This window comes from Lytechinus pictus, chromosome 1 (assembly GCF_037042905.1).
Source record: "Lytechinus pictus isolate F3 Inbred chromosome 1, Lp3.0, whole genome shotgun sequence".
Classification (NCBI taxonomy): domain Eukaryota; kingdom Metazoa; phylum Echinodermata; class Echinoidea; order Temnopleuroida; family Toxopneustidae; genus Lytechinus; species Lytechinus pictus.
Window position 1 is genome coordinate 3,646,902 of NC_087245.1, and position 21,544 is coordinate 3,668,445.

The following is a 21,544-nucleotide window of genomic DNA, read 5'->3' on the forward strand; positions in this document are numbered from 1 at the left end:
ATAAGTTAGTCCTGTCAAATTGTCAATTATGTTGGATTTTTGGAGTTTAGTAAGTTATCATGTATGTTTCATGTCCTTGGTTCATGTTCATGTTTTTTACCTGTTCTACTTTAAGGGCCAGTTATTCTCCATATCTCTGAGGGGATTATTTAAATTATTATTATTACACAATTTTAAATCGTTCTTGAGTAAAAAGTCAAGTCTGTTGTATTAGCCATGGGTATTGATAGCAGCAGTAACTGCATCATATGCAAATTAATAACCAGCAGCTCAGTATCACTAATTTCTAGCAATAAGGCAGGGTGATGTGGCTGAGGGGTCTAGGGCACCTGGCTGACACTTGAAAGTCTGGGTTTGATCCATGGCCACTGCACCTGTGCCCATGAACAATGCATTTAATTGTCAGTGCTCTTGTATCCTAAATTCAATTCAATGGAAAAGCATTCTTGTTAACTATATGTGCACTTAATTAAAATAAAAAACAATATGAATTCTGTGTATTCTCAGCATAGATTACAAAAGCAAATTTGGAAATGTGCAATTTTGATGCCATTAGAGGTTTAGTGTAGTATTAAGAGCTTCTGAAGAAATGTTTGTGTTGAAATAAGGCTGAGGATTTAGTGTTAAAATTTAGACATTTATTGTCATCAAAGATAAACATATCTCTCCTGCTGTTAAGATTTAGCATTTACTTCTGTGTATGTAATTATGCAAAGATATGTCAATTGAACACTTCTTTTGCATTGATATTGGATAAATTGTGAGTAAAATGGTAAAAAGAGAGATGTACACAGGTGACGACAAAGCGAAAATAGGACTGTTAGCAAAACTATTCTTCTTTAATAACTTTGTTAATGTTTCCCTTGGCCTGTCTCATATAAAAACCTTTGATATATTAACTTTATATTTCATCAATGTAACCTAAAATTATACACATAAAAAAGAATGTATTACTTGAAATGGAAATACTATAGATTCCTGTGGGTCAGTAAAAGTAAAGTGTTTATGATATTAATGTTATTTCCAGAAGCCTGTAGGTTTAGTAAGTTATTCAAACCCCCAATTTACTAACAAGTCAATCTAAACTAGCCAGCTAACTAACTAACAAGCTAATCATTTATTTAATAATTAACTAATCAATTGCTTAATGTCTGCAATAATCAAATCACGACTAACACTGTTATTTATATGTCATCTAATTGTTTTTGGTTTTTCTACACTTTTTTGCTTCTTTGAATGTATTATTTCATGTGAATCATGTTTTGAAAAATCGTATGGATTTATTTATGACTATTTTTTTAACGATAAATGTTTTAATGTACTGTTATCAATGGATAATATATGTATGTATGTAGAAACTATATGTATGTATCTATAATATTGACTCGTTTCTCATATCATTCAATATATATTTTCTTTGATAAAGCTCTTATCAGAACATCGTATTTCATTGCAGAGTTGGGATGTTCTAAAAGACTTATTAGGAATTTAATTATGCATCTGTATTGCAGAAATAACCAAAGAGGGCCAAAATGAAATTGTTTTTTCATTGATTGTAAAGTTCTTGCTATATTGGCTCTTTATAGATATTTAGCCATTTGCAATATAAATCCTGTTGATTAATTTATCAAATAAATTGGCATAGCTGTATTAAGATATGAGTCAAGCTATGATACCTTCATACATAATGTAATCTGAAATACATAAGTTCAGAGTAAGTGAATAATGCTTATTATTCCATCTTTCAGCAGTAAATGGATAAACTAAAGTCTGAGCTTTTTACAGATTGTTTCTAAAGGAATTATTAGTCTTTTCCTGAAGGTTTGTAGGTCATTCATTGGTCATCTTCTTTTTCTTTGACAACCCCCATCCTTGATAGTCAACAGTCACTGACTGTTCATCAGTTATATACTGTAACAGCCATTTTTGGCAACATTTCCCACCACTTCCCAGAAGCCTCCAGCCTTGGGTATCGTTAGAAATATCCTGATTAACTTATTTCAAATTAAGCGGATACTGAAGATCACCCTTCCTCTGTAGGGTAACATTTACTTGGCACCTGTTCAGTACCCTGGTCACTATGACAAGCTTGGTTCAAAATTGAATAATATTGAAGAAAATCACAAGTATAGGCAAGTCGACATTCCCTTACTGTATTCTCAATTATGATTATTTTCTACAAGGTATACCTTGTCTAAATATGGGAAACTAGATCATTGTTTGAAACACTTTAAAATGTGTTTGAAACGATGATAGATCTAGTTTCCTGTATTTTGAATATCTTGATGCTAATTTAAAATGAAAGAATCACGACAGGGGTGACTCCTCAATAATTGCTCATTAACACCTAATGAAACTTGGTCACATTTTGTCTTGTCTATCAGTTTAGTGTGATTGGGTTTATGATAGATGAAACAGTCCCATTTGCATGTTAGGAATAATCACATGTGACTAAGAGGGCTGAAATAAGGATGAAGGGGCTATTTATGAACAGGTTCATCTGTACTTTTTACCTATGTCACGCAAATGAGGACAATTGACTGTGACTTTCAGTGATACAGTTCTTGTTCCTATTTTCTTCTCAAAGCTGGGTGCCTTGAGAAGAAAAATGTTTGTACTCTGTAGTAGGTCTGAATCATGGCCATGATGACATGGATGTGCATGATAGGTCTTTTGGAACTTTAACGTTATGTAGAAATGTTGGAAAAAAATTTTCAAGTTTTGTTTTTGTGTCTATTCCCAAAGAGCTGGAAATTTATGTCATACTCGTATGAAGAAAGCATTGATATGTGAAGACATATTGTTTTTAGATTGTGCAATTGGAATATATAGTACAAGAGGAGAAGCTTTCCAGATTTGGGGAAACCAGGAAAATATAAGGCAAAAGAAATGGCAAAAAGCATTAGATGTAGGGTTATTCTCAGTATATAGAAGGAAAGCATGGAAAACTGCTTATTGTAATATTACATAAAAGGGCAAACTCTATTTGGAATAAAGTCTTTAATACAGGATTTGATCTTGGTTGATTGATAAATGCTATGTTATAAACTGCGTGGTCCATAGACCATTGACAAAGTGTAACAAAAACAGGCATTTTATACCTTGGTAAATATAATGATTTGTATAGAACCTCATTGGATAGGGGATTGTATGGTGCTATTAAAGGTATTTACTCTCAAGCATGGCACCAAAACGACACAAAAGAATGACATCAAAAGTTAGTTAATGTGTGTGCTATTTGGAAGATAAACTGTGATTTACGTCACATAAAAAGACACCTGAACGTAAATATTTCAGTCAATTTATGTGCCAAACTAAGAAAGGGTAACCTTTGTGATACTTCATAAAGTTTAGCTACGATAAAGGATTCAAATGCTCATTTGATTTTGAGGATCCCTTTGCATTTTTTTTATTAATTTGCCAGGAATTTATAAAGCATCTATATAGCTTGATTTGAAAGGATATACACATTTATTTGGGTACACAGTAAAAACGCTGTTTCAATTCTTTTTTATATACACACTGCTTTTTACTATATGAATCTTAAAGTAGTTGAAATTTTAAACAACAAATTCAATTTTTAATATTTAATTCTCAATGAATTAAACATGGTTGTAACTTGGCAACTACTGTAAGGTTCATATTGTAAACAGCATTGTATACAATTCTAAACAGTGTTTTTACTTTGTAATGATAATCAAGGAATGACCAAAGTGAAAGTACTCATTTGTGTTACTGGACAAACTTTGAGAAATCGTTTAAAGAAAACAAGAAAATATTGTCAGCAAATCATTAAGATATATCTAAACCACAATGAAATAGGTATCTGGATAACATAATTTCTGAAAAATCCTGAAACCTCTCCCCCCCCCCAAAAAAAAGAGGAATAAATGAATGCATTTGATATGTATACATTGTTTTCTCTTTAAACTAATTAATCTATTTACACCTTTTTAAAGTAACTATCAATGCTTATTCAAATCCAACAAGAGAATCAAACAGCTTTCACAAGAACCAGAAGTTAATATAGAGTGATAATAATTAGAAATAGTAACTCAGATATCTCACTATTTAAACATATAAATTTTGGGGAAAGGGCAGTGGTAGTATTTGGCATGTGAAAACAAATGTTGAAATGAGGCAGAAATAATGCAAAACCTTAATTTGGAAGAATAAAAGTTGCTTGTTACTGGCTCATAACTATGAGAACTTAATGGTTCAGGCTGTTATGAATTAATGAAATAAATAATGTGGTGTTGGGATTAGTTTTGTAATTTATTTCCTTGATTTAGGAGTTGTGAATTTACCTTTGAAGATGCTGGATTGGGAATCATCAGTACCTGTTATTTCATGGCAAGGTACACTATAAATTGCATGGATTTAAGATTTTTCTGCTGTGATTTACAGTGAATAGCTACCAGCAGAACTCTGGATTCAATCTGATTCCTAAAGATTTATTTTGAATCTCAAAGGATTTGAATAAAAATTTGCATTCATTACAGATTCATTACAAATTCAATCTGAATACTGTGTTTGGCTGGTTCTATATTCACTGCTGATCTGGCTTTAATCCATGAAATTTAGAGTATAGTGGGGCCTGTGGGGGCAGTGATTCACCACCTTGATCTTTACATCTCTACATAGGATAGTTCCTCTCAATAGGTGGTGCTGCACCAGCCCGTGTTTGCTATATCTCAAGATTTTAGCCCGATCGGCCCTCTTCGCGATTAATCTTGATATTCAAGAAACCCAATCTCAACCATCACAAGAAAAGCGATTCTTGCTCGAGCGAGGCATCGATGCATAATGGTCTGACTCATGAATGAATAATTCTGAGTGCGTCTGCACATATGCGAATTAGCGGGATGATTCATAAAATAACGCGCTATTTGGCAAATAATCCCAAGATGACTTGGGATTGCAATCTCGAGATTAATCCAGCGAACTAGCGCGATAATTGCATCTTCATTCCAAATAATCTTAAGATTGTTCAGATCGGGATAATTTGCCGGATCAGAAATAACGTGCTAATTTGGAAACTCGGGCTGGTGCAGACGGCCCTTATCTCTTTCTTCTAACTGATCAATTTCATGAATAAATCACATATACAACCACACCTGTGAATTGATTAGATCAAGGTATTCTTTCAAACTCCTTTATTAAATCAAGACACCTGGATTCAGTCTACCTGAACAGGTTGTTTTTCCAGACCATTGTCAAGGTCAGCAGTATGGTATAGTAGGCACCACCTTGTTGATAGATGGTAACTTTTCACAGGTAATACACCTCACCCATCAGTGTCAAACATTGAATAGAATCAAATACTCAGTGTCATGGCTTCTGCAGTTCTGTGTGATTCATCTTGCCGTTGTTCTTAGCTAAATTGCATTTGTTACACCAAGGTTGTTTTGGGGATTTGATTGAATTTGGAACAGGGACAGAAATAAATGGGATGCTCTTAGCACATGGATGTTAGATTGAACAGAAAGGTAGATTGAAATCAGAAAAATAAGACTTTGGTTTCAGAGAGAGCCTTTGTGATGATTTCGAAGACAAGTGGATGTAGGGCCCATTTGTATTTATAGAAGATAATGAGAGAAAATTGTTATTTATCTGTGATAGCATAGACAGCTCAACTTGTTATAAGGAACAAAAATCACAATTCAAACATTTGATGTACCATACAAATCCTGATTGATTTCATTGGGTGACAATTATTACATATTGTACTACTTCAATCTTCAGACAAATACAATTTCATTAGTTACTAAGTTTATAATTCAAGTGAAAGGATGGGGCTAAAGTGGTTATGATAGAAATATGAATCAACAACTTGCACTTATTTTGAAAATTTTTGCTTATCTGAGGAAAATTAGCTGTCAAAACTCTGAGAACTCATTCCAGGATGACTGAATGTTTCACATGGGAAAACCAGAAGCAGAAAAACTTCCGCTTTGGGGCTCTTAGGGCAATCATGAATGTACCAGTTCTCTATTTTGATCGTTTTACCATAAACAGTGTTTTTCGAAACAGTACTATAATACTCAGTTCTTCTAAAGTACTTGAGGTTCTGTGTGATCTGCTTTGTTTTCTTATAATTTCTTGTGGGACACTTGTGTGAGAAAATAGAGAAACTTGGAATTGACATTTAGGAAGACATTTAATGAAATTTGAAAGAAATTCCCCAAATCCATTTTTCATTTCATTTATTTCCATATTCAATTAAAAATAAACAATAATCATCAAATCACAAACAAGAATGTATACATATATATCACATACAGAAAAAAACACATAAAAAAGGAAAGAAAGTGAGATAAGGCTATTTTATATACATATAAAAAACTACATAACAAATTGAAATATGGTGGAAACACCAAAAGCCACGAGGGTTTATAGAGGGTAAATGGCCTATCGAGGGTATTTACATCTATTATTTGCTTTCGCAAATATTTTTCTCTTTGGAACACAAACAATTAGGCCTACATAGATTTCCATTAAGAAAAGAGCTTAGATGGCATTGAGCTATAATGAACGGGTTGCTTATTGCAATTGCAATTTCCAAATCGACAAATTTTCATAGGGATGTAGATTTAGTCCCATTTTGATTTCAATATTTTCTATATCCTTGCCGTTCAAATTCTACTGTAGCTATTGATGAGAAATTAATGATATTATAAACACGATAGATAATCATCTTTAAAAACCTGCATATAGTGCAAAAATTTCAAGTGAGAAAGCAGGGATTGTGCTTATTTTGATGAGAGTGCAATGGCCTGATAGAACACACTGCACAATAAACTAAGATGAGTTGTCGAGTCGAGGTCATCACTGGTCAAATGCAACACCAACAGACATGGGGGCTCCAGGGTGTCGGAAAATAAGGTTGCATTCAACTTCAAGAGACCTATTCCTAGAATCATGGTTTTGAAATATATAAAGCTAAAAATATAGGTTAGATTGGTAGTGAAAACAAACGAACAATAAAAGGCAGGTTAAAATATTATTTTACACAAATTTGCATTATTGAAATCACATGAACATGACAAGGAGAGTTGAATCATATTTTTAATAATGAACAAATTTTAGCAGAAGAGAAGGGAATTTAAAAAAATCATTTCTATTAATAGGATTATTGTTCACATATCTCAAGAGGGACAACCAATTATTGCTTTATTGATTTTTTAAACATCTCCATAACATTTCCTTTAAAAAAAAACTGTTTACATTGCATATTTATGTAGACTTTTAGTCAAACTTTTCCTTTGGTAATGCTCTTGCTGCTATTAAACATTTCTTCTGTCATGAGCCCCTCCCCCCTCCCTCCCCCTCTGGTTCACTGAGTTTCTAGGTGTTCTAAGATTTGATGACACTCGGAAAAAATCAGGGACACATTGAAAAAAAAAATTTAAATGACAGTAAAAAGTATGATGCATTAAATTAGTATTTAATGGTTTTAGCATGAGCAATGGTTTGTGTGGAGATTTACACTTTTTGTGATGATTTCGACATATTGTGTTGAAAGATACTTTGTAACGATTGGGCTACTCATGTCTTTATGCCGTTTAATAATGCATACATATGTATGGTCAATTTAGAAGTTCTTATCAGTGATAAGTTAAGTTATTGGTTATTGAGTATCATTTGCAACTCTTTTGTCTAATTATGTAAAAGAAATTTAAAAAAAAAACCTATACGAGCAATTCTAATTGAAAAACAATAAACTAGTACTAGGAACAGATTCTTTGAATTGATCTATCCTCATGGGATTAATGTACCCAATTCACTGGGTAGGCCTTTATCTAGGAAATGGTCTTCACGGCTGCTCATATGGTAGGTTTATTGAATACATAAAGCAGGTGTAGGTGGTCTTTTATTTTTTGTTTTCCCTGTTTGTGTATAAGCCAATATTCCCTAGCATAAAGATTAGACTTTGCCAATTGCCTTGATATACTCACTGCATTGGAATGCTATTGCTGCCATATTCTGGCACAACCTACATGTATGGGGTATACTCCATACAATTAGTTACCCTATTAAGTCATGATAGGAAACCATCTGGATTTATGATGGGGTAAAGCTTCTGCACCCTTCTTACCGGTATATGATGAATTGATGGGGTCGATTGAACTTGGCAGAACTCCATGGCCTGAACAACAAGATTCAAAGGAGTAAAACTGGTCCGGATCAGGGCCTATGATATACTGGGAAGTCTGAATATCACTGTAGGTACACCAAAGCAACTGTATATTAAACAAAAGAGATAATTCTAATTTATGGATGTTGTGAAGTGTTTAGATAAAAGGTCACAGTTACTACAAAATTAATGCATAGGGAACTACTTGAAAGTGTTTTAGTATAGGTCTTATTCATCTTTAGACACTGACCTCAAACAAAAAGCAATCATCTATGTTTGAAAAGTAGACAATTAGATGCCTTGCAAAACAATGACTGATGTATATTCTCTGAACAGTTATTGTTTCAACCTGTGTATGAAAGGAAAATGATTTCACTGTATAAAACCTATTTCCATCTCTGATTTGTCTTCATAGTTTTTGTTCACATTGTTGTGACCTATGGCATACTCGGTAATAAAAAAAGATGATTAATACCCCTTTCATATTGCGCTTTTCCCCGGCAAACTTCGCCAGCGAAGGGGAAAGTGTCCAGTATGAAAGGTACACAGGAGAACTTCACCGGCGAAGTTCGCCGGTGAACTTCTCCACCTCTAGAGGTGGAGAACTTCGCCGGTGAAACTTTTCCCCGGCGAAGTTCGCCGGTAAAACAGCCAGTATGAAAGCAAACCCGGAGAACTTCTCCTCTTTAATGACGTCAGAGGTCGTTTTTTCCCCTCCCGAAATCCCCTGAACTGAGATTCCGCGCGCTAGCTAGCTATTATTTCCGTGGATAAATGTAGAAGGCCACGCTTTATGAGCGATTCGATCATTCCATAGAGTTAAATACCCTCGAACATACTATTTTTTTTTTCACTAACGATATTATCATTAAAGCGTTACATACATGCTGAAAATGCGTTTGATATATCAAAATACTTTTGATTCTTTTTTGTTTTGCTTTTAATATTTCTAGAATATGTTGTAATTTTTTTACACCTTTTTGTAATCGGTAAGAAGCAATGTTTACAATATTCATTTCGTTCGTTCTAATTCTGCATGGACGTGCCGAGTGAGCTGATCAGCAGCAGCTGCTGAGAAGTATCTACCTGCCGTCATCTCCAAAACTTCACTGATTAAATTAAATAGGTATCTGCAATTATTAAGGGAATATTACGATTAAAATTCAAATAAAATAAAAAACGCGCACTTTCGTTTGCACGTACTTCCGCCCGAGCAAATCACCCGTCGACTTTCGCCAGGGAAGAGATGTCAGTGCGAAAGGGTACATTTTTTCTTCGCCGGGGAAGTGAGGAATGGGTGCCGGAGAAGTTCGCCAGGGAAAAATGAAGAGGCCAGTCTGAAAGTAGCCTCTTGTCGAGGCCCTGTCGGCTTCTTTAAAGGAGAATGAAACTCTTGGAGCAAGTAAGCTTTTGTGAAAGCAGAAAAATCAAAGAATAAGATCAACAAAAGTTTGAGTAAAATAGGACTAGCAATAGAAGATAAAAAAAAAAAAAAAAAAAAAAAGTATGTTATCTTCCATTCTAAAAGGAAAAAAATTGTAAGTAATATTGAATGTGTTAAAATTGATGGCATTGCTATTGAAAGGAAAGATTGTATTGATTTTTTAGGTGTCACTATCCAAGAAAACTTGGAATGGAAAAAACACATTGATCATGTTTGTAACAAAGTTCTAAAATGTATTGGAGTTTTGTACAGACTTAAGGATTTTTTGCCCCTCAGCATATTACTTAATATTTATTATTCTATATTATTTCCCCATCTTAACTATTGTAATATTATTTGGGGTAACACATTTAAATCAAATTTATCTAAATTATTTATTTTACAAAAGAAAGCTGTTCGTTTGTTAACAAATTCTCATTATATGAGTCCAAGTGCGCCTCTTTTCGTTAAACACAAAGTGTTACCTTTATTTGAGTTAATTCGTTTAAATACATGGATTTTTATGTTTAAATTTCACAAAGGCACCCTTCCAGATAATTTCTCACAAATGTTTCAAACAAATTCTCAAATTCATAATTACTCTACTAGACATCAAAACAACTTACGTATTCCTTTTTCTAAAATTAATTTTATTCGTAATTCCATCAGATATATCGGGGTGAAAGAATGGAATTCTCTCACTTCTGATATCAAAAACAGCACAACTCTCTCACGATTTAAGTTACTATCAAAGTCATTTTTGTTCAATTATTTAAAAAACTCAAATCCCACCCTGTAATAGTATTTTATCTTCTTCTTTTATCTTGTCTTATCTTCTATTCTATCTCCTGTGTTTTTGCATTGTGTGATGATGTGTTGAAGTGTGTGTGTGTGTTTATTTATAACCTTTTTACCATTTATGTTATTTGTATATTTGTAGGGCCCCGGCTATAAGCAGTCTTGCTTCTTAGGGGTCCTGACCATTAAGTAATTTGTAACCTGTTATATTTTGAATTAGTTTGTTTGTATCATGTTATTTTTGTAATATTTTGATGTCTTTTTAATGGTCAATAAAATTGAATTGAAATTGAAATTGAAATTGAGTTATGAGCATTTGAATGTCGAGATCACTAATGCTATGGAGATCCTCCCATTGGCAATGCGACCAAGATCTATGATGTCACAGATGAACAACTCTCCCCTTTTGGACACTGAAAATATACCCCAAAACATCTCTTTTTGCTCATTCTAATCATATGACAAACGATTCATCAATGATATAATGTTGTGAAACCTCTGTACTTGTCCTCTCATAAAGAGAACACCTCACCTTGTGATAGACTCTATAAAAGTGAGAATATAAGTGAAATAAGTACTAAAGTAATGAGGGAGTTGTACGTGTGTGACATCAGAGATCTTGGTCGCATTGCCAATTGGATGATCTACATGGCATTAGTGATCTCAATATTCAAATGCTCACAACTTTCTTATTATTCATTCAATCTTCCTCAAACTTTCAACAATATGTTTCTTTGATTTTTCTCTTTGATATGGATTCAGCTGGTTTCAAGGGTTTCATTCTCCTTTAAGCTTTCCGGGCGAACATTGCGAAGCAAGGGAGAGAGCGAAGCAGAGCGCCGCGAGACAGGGCCTGTTGACATCTGACCCGAATTTCACCGACTTTCTTTTGTTATTTTATTGTTTTTACCAATATACCGACCAAAAACTGGTCGGTGAAAATCATCCAATGAGAGCACGGGCTGCTATGACGTCATATTGAATATTCATGAGCTCATCTTGAATGGCGACCCGTGGATTCTTGGCGAAGAGTGACGACGAAATATCAAAGAGCATTGAATATGCCTCTAAAATGCTGAATATTGACCGATTTAAGGATTTGCAAGTCGATAAAATTAAATATGCACTGAAAGGACGAGATGTTTTTGTAAATCTACCCACAGGATATGGAAAAAATGTTATCTTTCATGCGATTCCACTGTGTGTCGATTATCGTTCTCCGCGGTGCAGTGAGGGAATGCTGGAGTAGAGTTGTTTCCCCTTGACTCGAGTCTGACCAGCGGCTGAACAGTATCTCCCGGGAAGTTTCGGGGCGGTGATGAGTCTTTTACGGCCAGTACTAGTAGTAGTAGTAGTAGTACCACTGCTTGTAGCATTTTGCTGGTTATATCCCCTTTAGTGTCCCGCAATTAATTGAATCCCCTGCAGAATAGTGGACTACTATAGTATTCCGAACCCCGGACGAAACAGCTTTGACATTTCATTGGTTTACTAGGTGACCGGTGATACCGGTGATACAACTCATGTATATTCATTAGGAAGACGTTCCTCATGAATATATAATTCAGATCAGATGTCAAGAGGCCCTGGCTCGCGCCAGGCCTAATTCGCTTCACGAATTAGGAAATCCCTCGCTTTGCTCGGGAAGCAGCCGCCAGGGCATCGACAAGAGGCTAGTCTGAAAGGGGTATTAGACACATTTTTATGTGCTGTGATTGAAGAAAAAACACTGTTGAAGACTGACCATTTTCTTTTTGTCTATAGATAGTTTCCTGTTGTTAATTATCCTAGTTATAACATGATGTTATCCTTTAATTGTAATGCAGGATGGTGTGTTATCTAAGCCGTATCATCCTCGATCTCTCGACCCATTTGATTAACGAGTGATCTTCATTAATCGACTTCCATGGTCAACCCATATCATACATGCCTTGTATATGTTTGGGCTTCATTGCTCTACACACTGAATGGGAAAACAAACAAACATTTAAGGGAATGGGTTCAATGATGGCAACTGCCATTGGACATTCTTTGGAAGTTGAATTGATTGTTTTTCTTGTTGAAATTGTTTGGAGATTTGAAAATATTATTTGAGTTCCCTTCAGTTGTATAGTGACTAGTTGTTTAACTCATGAAGTATTTATATGAAGTGTGGGAAAAGAGTAAAACATGCAAGATCTCTCTCAGAGGCCTACATGAAAAGAGTCCCCAAACTTTTTAATCCCACATGATGTTGATAAATTCACAACTGAATGTGCTTTTCATTAAAGCCAGATTAATTTTGGTTATTAGTGCTGGTTTGTAATATATTCATTTGGATTGTGTCTGAAACAAGATCCATTGTTGAATGAAAATTTGGTTCACTAGTACCTGAATTATTTCCCCATCTGACAATTTCATACCCCTTTCATAAACCCAATTATGCGGATAATATCCGCATAATTTGGTCATAAAATCGTAGCGGGACCAGAGTTATCCGCATTATTTCCAAGCTGCAATTATCCGCATAATAGGGGCATCGGGACCAGATTTTGACTTTATGAACACATTTCCAAAGTAATGCGGATAATTGCCATGGTGCGGTCACAAGGTCACCCTTTTCCAACACAACCCCATCGGAGGGGGTGTGTGCAGTTGCCATGACAATTATCCACCTTTTTCAGGTCGGGCGCTCGTAAAAAAATAGTGCGGATTATTTTCGGAGTTTGTGAATGTAATTTTTATTGAATTATCCGCACTACTCTTAGGCGGATAATTGGAGGATGGGTTTATGAAAGGGGTATCAGATTCCTCCAGTAGATTTTCAAGCAGTTATTGTTTATTTCCATGACCTTCTTCATTATAATAGATGATTTAATTATTTCATTTCCTATATCTTTCATTCCTTCATATCATCATCACATCATCCCAGCCTATGAACAGAGGAAATTAATATTGACAATGTATATCAGTTTGTGAGTTATTTCAGGAGCCATTGCTGGTTGACAATGAGTAATGATAATAAACAGTACTCTTCACAAAAATAAAGATTTGTTTGATGACTGATGTTTCCTAGTAACATCAATAAAATGAAAGTTTGGCAAAAATAGTTTGTGTTTTAGTAAGAAAATCAGTTGTAATATTTGCCATTTATATACCTCCATGCAGTATGAACCACATTGGGCATTTTTACAAGTGTATTCGTGACCAAAATCACTTTCAACTCTGAAGCAAATCAGTTTGTCCATAACCTGAACTCCCAATAGGTGGTTTCAGACCGCCTCAAATTTCGTCAGTTCCAGGTATTTTCTGATCGGGAAATTTACCCCGATCAAAAAATACCAGGTAATATTGGCAATGTGAAAGCAAACTACGCGTAATCTCCCCGAAAGAAAATACCCACTAAATAGTAGGTACTTGTCAAAATTACGAGAACTTTCGCGGGGATTTTTCCAAGGTCGCAGGTATTTTGGCAATGTGAAAGCAATTTACGGGAACTTGTAGCCCAGCGTGTAGTTGGGCGCGGGCGCCGTGGGTGGCTGCTGAGCTAGTGATTGTGAATCTCGTGCCTTGCCTGCTTATCAGACCATACTGAACATGCTCGTAACTTCAGGAGCTTATCTCGAAGGGTATGTTTCGGGGCGGTGTGAATGCAGGAATAATTAATGGGTATTTTTTAGCCTAAAAAAGTTCTCGTAATTTAACGGGGATTCTTATGATCGAGGCGGTTTGAAACCACCTAATAGAAATTATACATTCAGAATCATATTGTGTGAATTCTCTAAATGGAAGACAGAAGAAAAAGCCTAAAAATCTTATGAAACAAATGTAAAGTAGAATTGATAACTTTCAAGGTGCTATTTTTGAGAAAGACATTGCTTTTCCGGCGGCAGTGTTGTCAGCGTTGAAATCTTAACTATGGTTGAGTGTTTCAAATGTCATTATAAGGACCTATTTCATGAAACTTGGACAAAAGGTAATCAAGTATTATTGATCATTTTGACAATTTTGGGGGCATTTCCTGAAATATCATCATAATTTTGAAAGTGTATAGGTTTAGTTCATGAAACTTTGCTCAACTCTTTATTTCCCAAATTGTCACTGTCAATGTACAGTATGAAATGTCAACATCATGAATTTTTAGGTGGTCTATCTATGACAGATCACCTCTAAATTTCGTCAGAATTTTCTTTATTATTTATTTTTAGCACCCATGTTTGTCGCCAATTTTTCTCCAAATTGGCAGAATCAATTTGGCTGATTTTTCTGTCATATATAGAGTCTATCATAGAGACGGCATACTAAGCTTTTCAAGGTCATCTGATTACGATGACGTCATCTACGCGCCATTTTGTAAAATTCTCAATTTGATCATATCAACATAACGGATCATCAATAATCAACCATATTTACATTACATAAACTTTAGGTTAAAGGTCATCTGTCAATGTCATCAAAGGTCATGTAAAGGTCATGACGCGCGCGTAAAAGCCAAAAAAATTCTCCAAATGGCCTATAACATTTTTTGGGTACGTTTCAAGTCATTTTAAACATTTCAAAAATTTGCGCACGCGCACATATGCGCACGCCATAACGAAACGCAGAAACACATTTTTTAATATATCATTGCATTGATGATATAATTCTGAGCAATTTGATACCTTGATCAACCTTCTACGACCATTAATAACGAAATTAACACCCATTAAAGTTTGCAGCACGTGTGCGCGCGAGCTCTCACTACAGGCCATATATGGGCAAAAACATGTCTATTGAAAATTCACTGTAGCTCTTTAAAATAGTCCGTTGACCCCAATTTTTTTTTCATATATCGATAGAGTATGAGTTGTAGATTTGATTTCATGTCACCATTGTCCCTCAATTTGATCATGATGTCATCAAAATTGCGCCTAAACTGAAAATTTAATTTTTTTCAAAAATGACGTCATCAAATTTATGCAAATTTGATCATAACTCCGGAAATATTGATTGTTTTTCGCCCAGATTTCGATATTTTGTAGTTTAGAATGTACTCTTTCTCCTCAGTATCATGAATTTTCATTTTGAAAAACGCATCATGGCGTAAAACGGCGATGAAAAGAGGCATGTCATTTTTCCTCATTTTGCGTGTAATCTCTATGGGACATGACTTTTTCATTTCTCTATTTCGTGACCTATATCTCAATTTTTTCTTGTTAGTTATCCCTGAGCTTTTAGTATGTTGTAGCTGAGATTCTTAGCTTTCGGAAATGTTGCCTTCATTTCTCGATCAGATGCCGAGATCATGCCCGTTTTTCGCTTGCAAAATTGGATTTGTAATTCTCAAATTTCCTTACGTGTAATCTCTATGGGAACGTATGATTCCTAATTTCCTATGGGGAATATCGTGGCTCAATGGATAACGCACTTGACTAGCGTCCTCGGGGGCGCAGGTTCGAGTCCTGGGGTGAACAAGATGATTTTTTTCCCCTTTTTTTTCTTTTTACCACCTCGTACATGATCCTTTATGACAATTAAAAGGTATAAAAGTTAAAATTTAGCAAGATAAAACAGATTATACTTTTTTCATACTTCAATTGTCATATATTAATGAGACCTTTTTCACAGTGCTTTGTCATCTCCCCTCATCTCCTGTCTTTCACAACTATTCTATCCATAATGAACATTCCGTTGTCATCATGGTGATCATATTGATCTACATGAACATGGTGATAGTGATCATGATGCCGAGAATAAGGACAGACCACCTAATTCGTCCGCATGACGAATTAAATTCTAGTTAAGTTTATTTGCCTGCTCTAGGGCAATTCCCATTGGACATCACAACCAATAAGTTGAAATACATCAGGTTGGACAACTTCATAATAGCCTAGGAAGTGCTTGTACAAAATAAAATTTGGATCTCGGTCAAAATGCTTTTAGTCACAACCTGAATGTGTCACCCAAAGTAACTTTGAAAATCATATACTTGATATGCATTATTTAAGACACAGGCCTATATAGGAAAGTAGCAATTGCATTTCACTATTTCTTTGATCCCTTGTATGATTTCCCTGCACTCTATTTAGGCATGATATCATATGATATGCAATGTATCAAAGTATACTATTTTATTATTTTATGGTACATGGTAGATTTAATTCAAAATGTGTTCCTCTTCATTATTGATTGTGGGCAATAATCTATGCTAGGCAAACTACACCATTGGAAGATGTGAATTGGTACCCAGTGGCTTATCTTCAGATGGAGTAAAGTACTGTAACTTAGTTTAGTCAAGTAACTCCTTGGTTTAGCGTAAGGCTCAACCTTAAGTTGACCAACTAGTATGGTACATAACATACAAGACCTATGTATTCATAGAATCTAATTTTAAAGAAATAAGAATTTTAACATCTTGTATCCACCAGTTTTATAGCCATCCGTCATGAAGATATGCTTTATTTCCTTGAGTGGAAAGTCTGAAAATAATTTGACAGATGTCATAGTGATTCTATTTTCTAGGGGGATTGTAACCTTGGAGAGATTGCAAATATTTTGTAGGTCGAAATGCAACAGAACTAGGTATTTACTTAAAAAAATTAAAATGATTTTCGTTCAATTTCGAGTGATATTCCTTACTAAAGTTAATCATTTTGCTCTGATCTTGGAGTTCTAAAAATTGTTTCATTTTTTTGAATGCCACCAGTATTGCTTACATTTACTGCATATGAAGGTAATGGTGTGTTCATGGCCATGCTGACTTTTAATCTATTGTGTAATCACCAAATACAATAGAACTTTCAAGAAAAAATAAGATTATGACCTTAGCAGTGATTCTCTTGTGCTTAAAAAACAAATTTGATGAGATAAATCTCCTTTCATCTTGAAATGCAATGTAATTGGATTGAATAGCTGATAGATTTGACTTTTTATCTCACATTGACAATAAAATAATAAAGTGCCCGTCAGTATTTACAAAAATGCAATAGGATGAGTTCGTCATTATCTCATGACAATAGACTTGGATATTTTACATTTCAGATAAAGATGAGAGAACAATTGAAAAAAATATGTATCATTTCTATTTTCAGTGCTTTTGTAGATGGTGGGGAAAATATGTAATTTCTATCTTCCATGGTTTTGTGAAATGGTGATTGTCTAATTTCAATGATGAAATGAAAAAAAAACACACAAAGGAAGAGAAGCATTGCAGAAGGTAGGGTTAGTGTGTGATTCTGCGGAATGGAGGACTTGAAGGAGAGAAAGAATGATGGTAGAATGGAGAATGTAGAGGGGGAACATGAGGTTGGAGGGGACAAGAGAGAAATTGATGAGATGAAGGGAGAAAGACAGGAGAAGGGGGTGGATGGAGGGATTTCCAATTTGAAAGAAGGGGGACAGAACGATGGAGAAAGAACAGGTTGGAAGGAAAGAGAGAGTGATTGAAGGAAGAAAGTAGATTGGAAATGAAGGAGAGGGATTCGGGTATGAGTATGGGGATGTGAAAGAAGAAAATGTGGCTCAGAGGTTGTGGTATATAGGAACCAGTGTCTTTCCTAGAGGAAGAATAGGTTTAGTCTTCTTGCTATCAATGGGAAAGGAGATCATCCAGATGCTGATGGAATCTCAGTGGTGTGGTCAAGACCAGACATTGTTAGATAGGTATCATATTTATATAGCTATTAGTATCCGATAACAGTCAAAGTGACTGTACATGCAAGTCTACTTGAACCTTCAGACCTCATAGTCTCAACTGAAAGAGATTTATCTTTACAGTATAAAATGGCATTAAATTTATAAGGAACTCTCATCAAGATTTATTTTTGACCAGTTGTGCCATCTCTAGGTGGTGCTGCACCATCCCGAGTTTGCTCAATATCGAGATTTTAGCCCGATCCGCCCTCTTCGCGATTAATCTCGAGATTCAAGAGACCCCGTCTCCACCATCGCAAGAAGAGCGATTCCTGCTCGAGTGAGGCGTCGATGCATTTTGGTCTGACGCCGTGAATAAATAATCCCGAGTGCGCCTGCACCTGCGAAGTAGCGCGATAATTCGTAAAATAGCACGCTATTTTGTGAATAATCCCAAGTTGACTTGGGATTGCAATCTCGAGATTAATCCTACGAACTAGCGCGATAATTGCGTCTCCATTACAAATAATCTCGAGATTGTTCAGATCAGGATAATTTGCCGGATCAGAAATAGCGCGCTAATTTGAAAACTCGGGATGGTGCAGACGGCCCTTTGGATATTTTTTTTAACTGTACATGGAGAGACACCAATAAAATGATTGTCTCGATGGAATATGTAAATACAAAATGTGAATGACCCACCAAAACCTAATACTGCAGAACTGAGCAAATAATCGAAATATTGAACACATTGTCAAGGGAGTCGTGAGAATAGATGCAACTCTTTGTTTGATTTCTATTATTTTAAACAAAGTAGAATTTCATTCAAGTACAAAAGTAATAATTTCTTTAAAAGTTACAGAAATAGTTGATACCCATGACGAGCCATGAATCTTTTCTTTGTTCACCATCTTATCTGGTTATCATTCATTTAAAAGTGTTTTACTTTGATGCTCTATTTGTCACCTATAGAAACTGCAAACTAGTAAATCCTCCTCTATTTTCCATCCTTCTGAAAATAATCCTGACAATCTTTATCTCCTCATGCGAACTCCATGTGTTTGTCATAAGTGATCTCCATCAAAATATCCATGAATTTATTGTAAACTATCTGTCACAGTTATACTGTATATTTCAATCTGTACTTTCTATGTGAAGTCATTTTGTATCAGCACCCATTAATCTGGCACCATATTTCACTATTCAAGAATTTTTTTGTTCAAGCTTAAGTTCAGACTGACATCGCAATGTGTTTGTTGTACCAGAATTATATATTGGGGTTGTGGTATTCATTGACTAAATAAAACATAATTCTGATTTAGGAGTTGAGTATTATGTGATGATAAAAATATCTTTACTTCAATTCAATTCAAAATTTATTTCAATCAATCATAAAAATACAGGTATATACACATTTGACAAAAACATGGGATTAGGAGCCCCTGGAAGTTAAACAAAAAAATACTTGTAGGTGGGGCACCACCATATTACAATTAAATACAAATCAATATAAGACATACATGAAGAGTAAACAACAAATATTATTGAAATATGATGCAAAAAACAATGGGCTAATATAGAGGGAAAACAAACAAACAAATAATTATCATAAATCATAGTGGCCTACAATGTGCTATTGGCAAGATTTTCATACTGAGAAAATGTTCATCTTTCAGAAGCTTTTAAAACTTATTTAGAGTTTTACTTTGTTTAATATCATTATTCAAATAATTCCATAGCTTGATTCCTCTATACAACGTAGAGAATTTTGAGTAATTTTAGTTTTTGGAAGATACTGGTGAAGATCTGCTGAATGACGCGTAAAGTATGAATGTTACTTCATCCTCTTATATTTTGCTTCTGAACATCAGTTTCTGTATTTGAATATCCATTTACAGAAAATATCATGAGAATTTACCCATTTTCCATGTTGTCTAACAATAATTTCAATTTTGTACCTCCTTTGAAAAAACTATCCCATATCTCTGCATTTTTCAGACTATATTTTGTCCTTGTCATGAATGAAATGAGTCAACCAAAAATCTTGTGAAATACACCTAAATTCAATTTCTTATATAGTTCCCAATTGACATAAAATGCTTAATATCTGTGCCAATCAGATTTCTCTGTCTTTTAAGACCAGAATTGATGATAAATCTCATGAGAACTTTTGTCAGAACAATCATAACAAATATTGAGGATATCCCAGTGGTCAAAGTTAGGTGGTTCTCCATCGGCTTGAATTAGTTTGATTTAGAGAATCAAGCCCAATCAGCACCCTTTGGGCTTAACATTATTTCCTTTAGCCAAAATCGTAATCGTAAGATTTCTTGCTTGTATTTGGGATATGACATCTGGCTTCAAGTTTGAATAGCATGTAATGGAATGATGTCATTGGTCTGCCTTCATAATATTTCATCGAATAGCATGCTGTTTTGCAAAAATCCTGAGTTTGGTGAATGTTTTAAAAGTCTTTACAATAAATCATCTTTATATTGTTCTGATCATGATAATATAGACATTCAGGCTGATGGAGAAGGGCCAATGTTTCCAAGCATAGGTAATGGTTAACAAAACACTTCCTGCAGGGAATATTATCCACCCATGCTTGATTTTGGTAAATCATAAATGATAAAGATAGGACATTGCACTCATATTTCAGTTGCCGTTAACGTTTTTTATGTGCCATTTTCAGTAATCTATTGGACATATTTCATTTGACTGTGTCAATGAGATACCCTTGTTCTTTTCCCTTTCCATTATCTTGATATTCTGTTTTTTCTCTTTCTTTCTTGAACCTTTACTCTTCACCTCAGCTTCTCTCTCCTTCACTTCACATTTTAGATCCACTTTTATTATCTTTTGTGCTTTACCTATTCCTCAATGCCATAAATTACAGTTTTCATACTTTCTAGTTGGTGTTTCCTGAAGCTCTTCATAAGTTACAAACAAATTTGCGACCACTCTATGTAGTACTGGTGACCCTTTCGGGGAGTGAAATCAAGAAAGGGTCGCTAGTCATTTGTGAAGTTAGGGGTAATGATGGAAATATATCATTTTACTCATCTTGCTCCCCTGTCATCCATGCATTACCACATCTCATCCCCTTGTCAAAGTCTTCTTGCCTCTCACTCACCTGGATGCTACATATTGTTTACTTGCTTGATCTTGTAAACACCCTCCTTACACCTTCCTTTTGTGACACCCCACATACCTAGTCCCACCCTAATGAATTCCATGTTGCATACCTGTCTCTCTACAGCATCCTGTGATCAAGACTTGATGTCATTCATTCTCCACTGAGCCAACCCTAATCCTACCCCCTTCTGATATCCCTCTTCTCAATCTTTTCACAGCTCCCAGTCGATATCCCCATGACATTGAAAACATACAATCCTTCCAGGATATTGGCTTTGTTCAGACTTCCTAAAGTGATTGTATATCTGTGAACTTGTGGCAATGTGAACACTTAACCCGTTGGTTTTGTGGTAGACTGTGACATGGTTCTATGCAAGCTACTTTGTTTTATAAATTCGGAATATAAATCATTATCTTGGTCTGCCCACAGTCATATTGAATGTTTTGAATATTTCAGT

The 21,544-nt window shown here is 34.9% G+C and overlaps 1 protein-coding gene across 3 annotated transcripts in view; it reads left to right on the plus strand.

Moving 5' to 3' along the window:
• LOC129254262 (collagen alpha-1(I) chain-like) overlaps window positions 1-21,544 on the plus strand; it is a 100,020-nt gene that overhangs the window by 39,963 nt on the left and 38,513 nt on the right. The window lies entirely within an intron of this gene.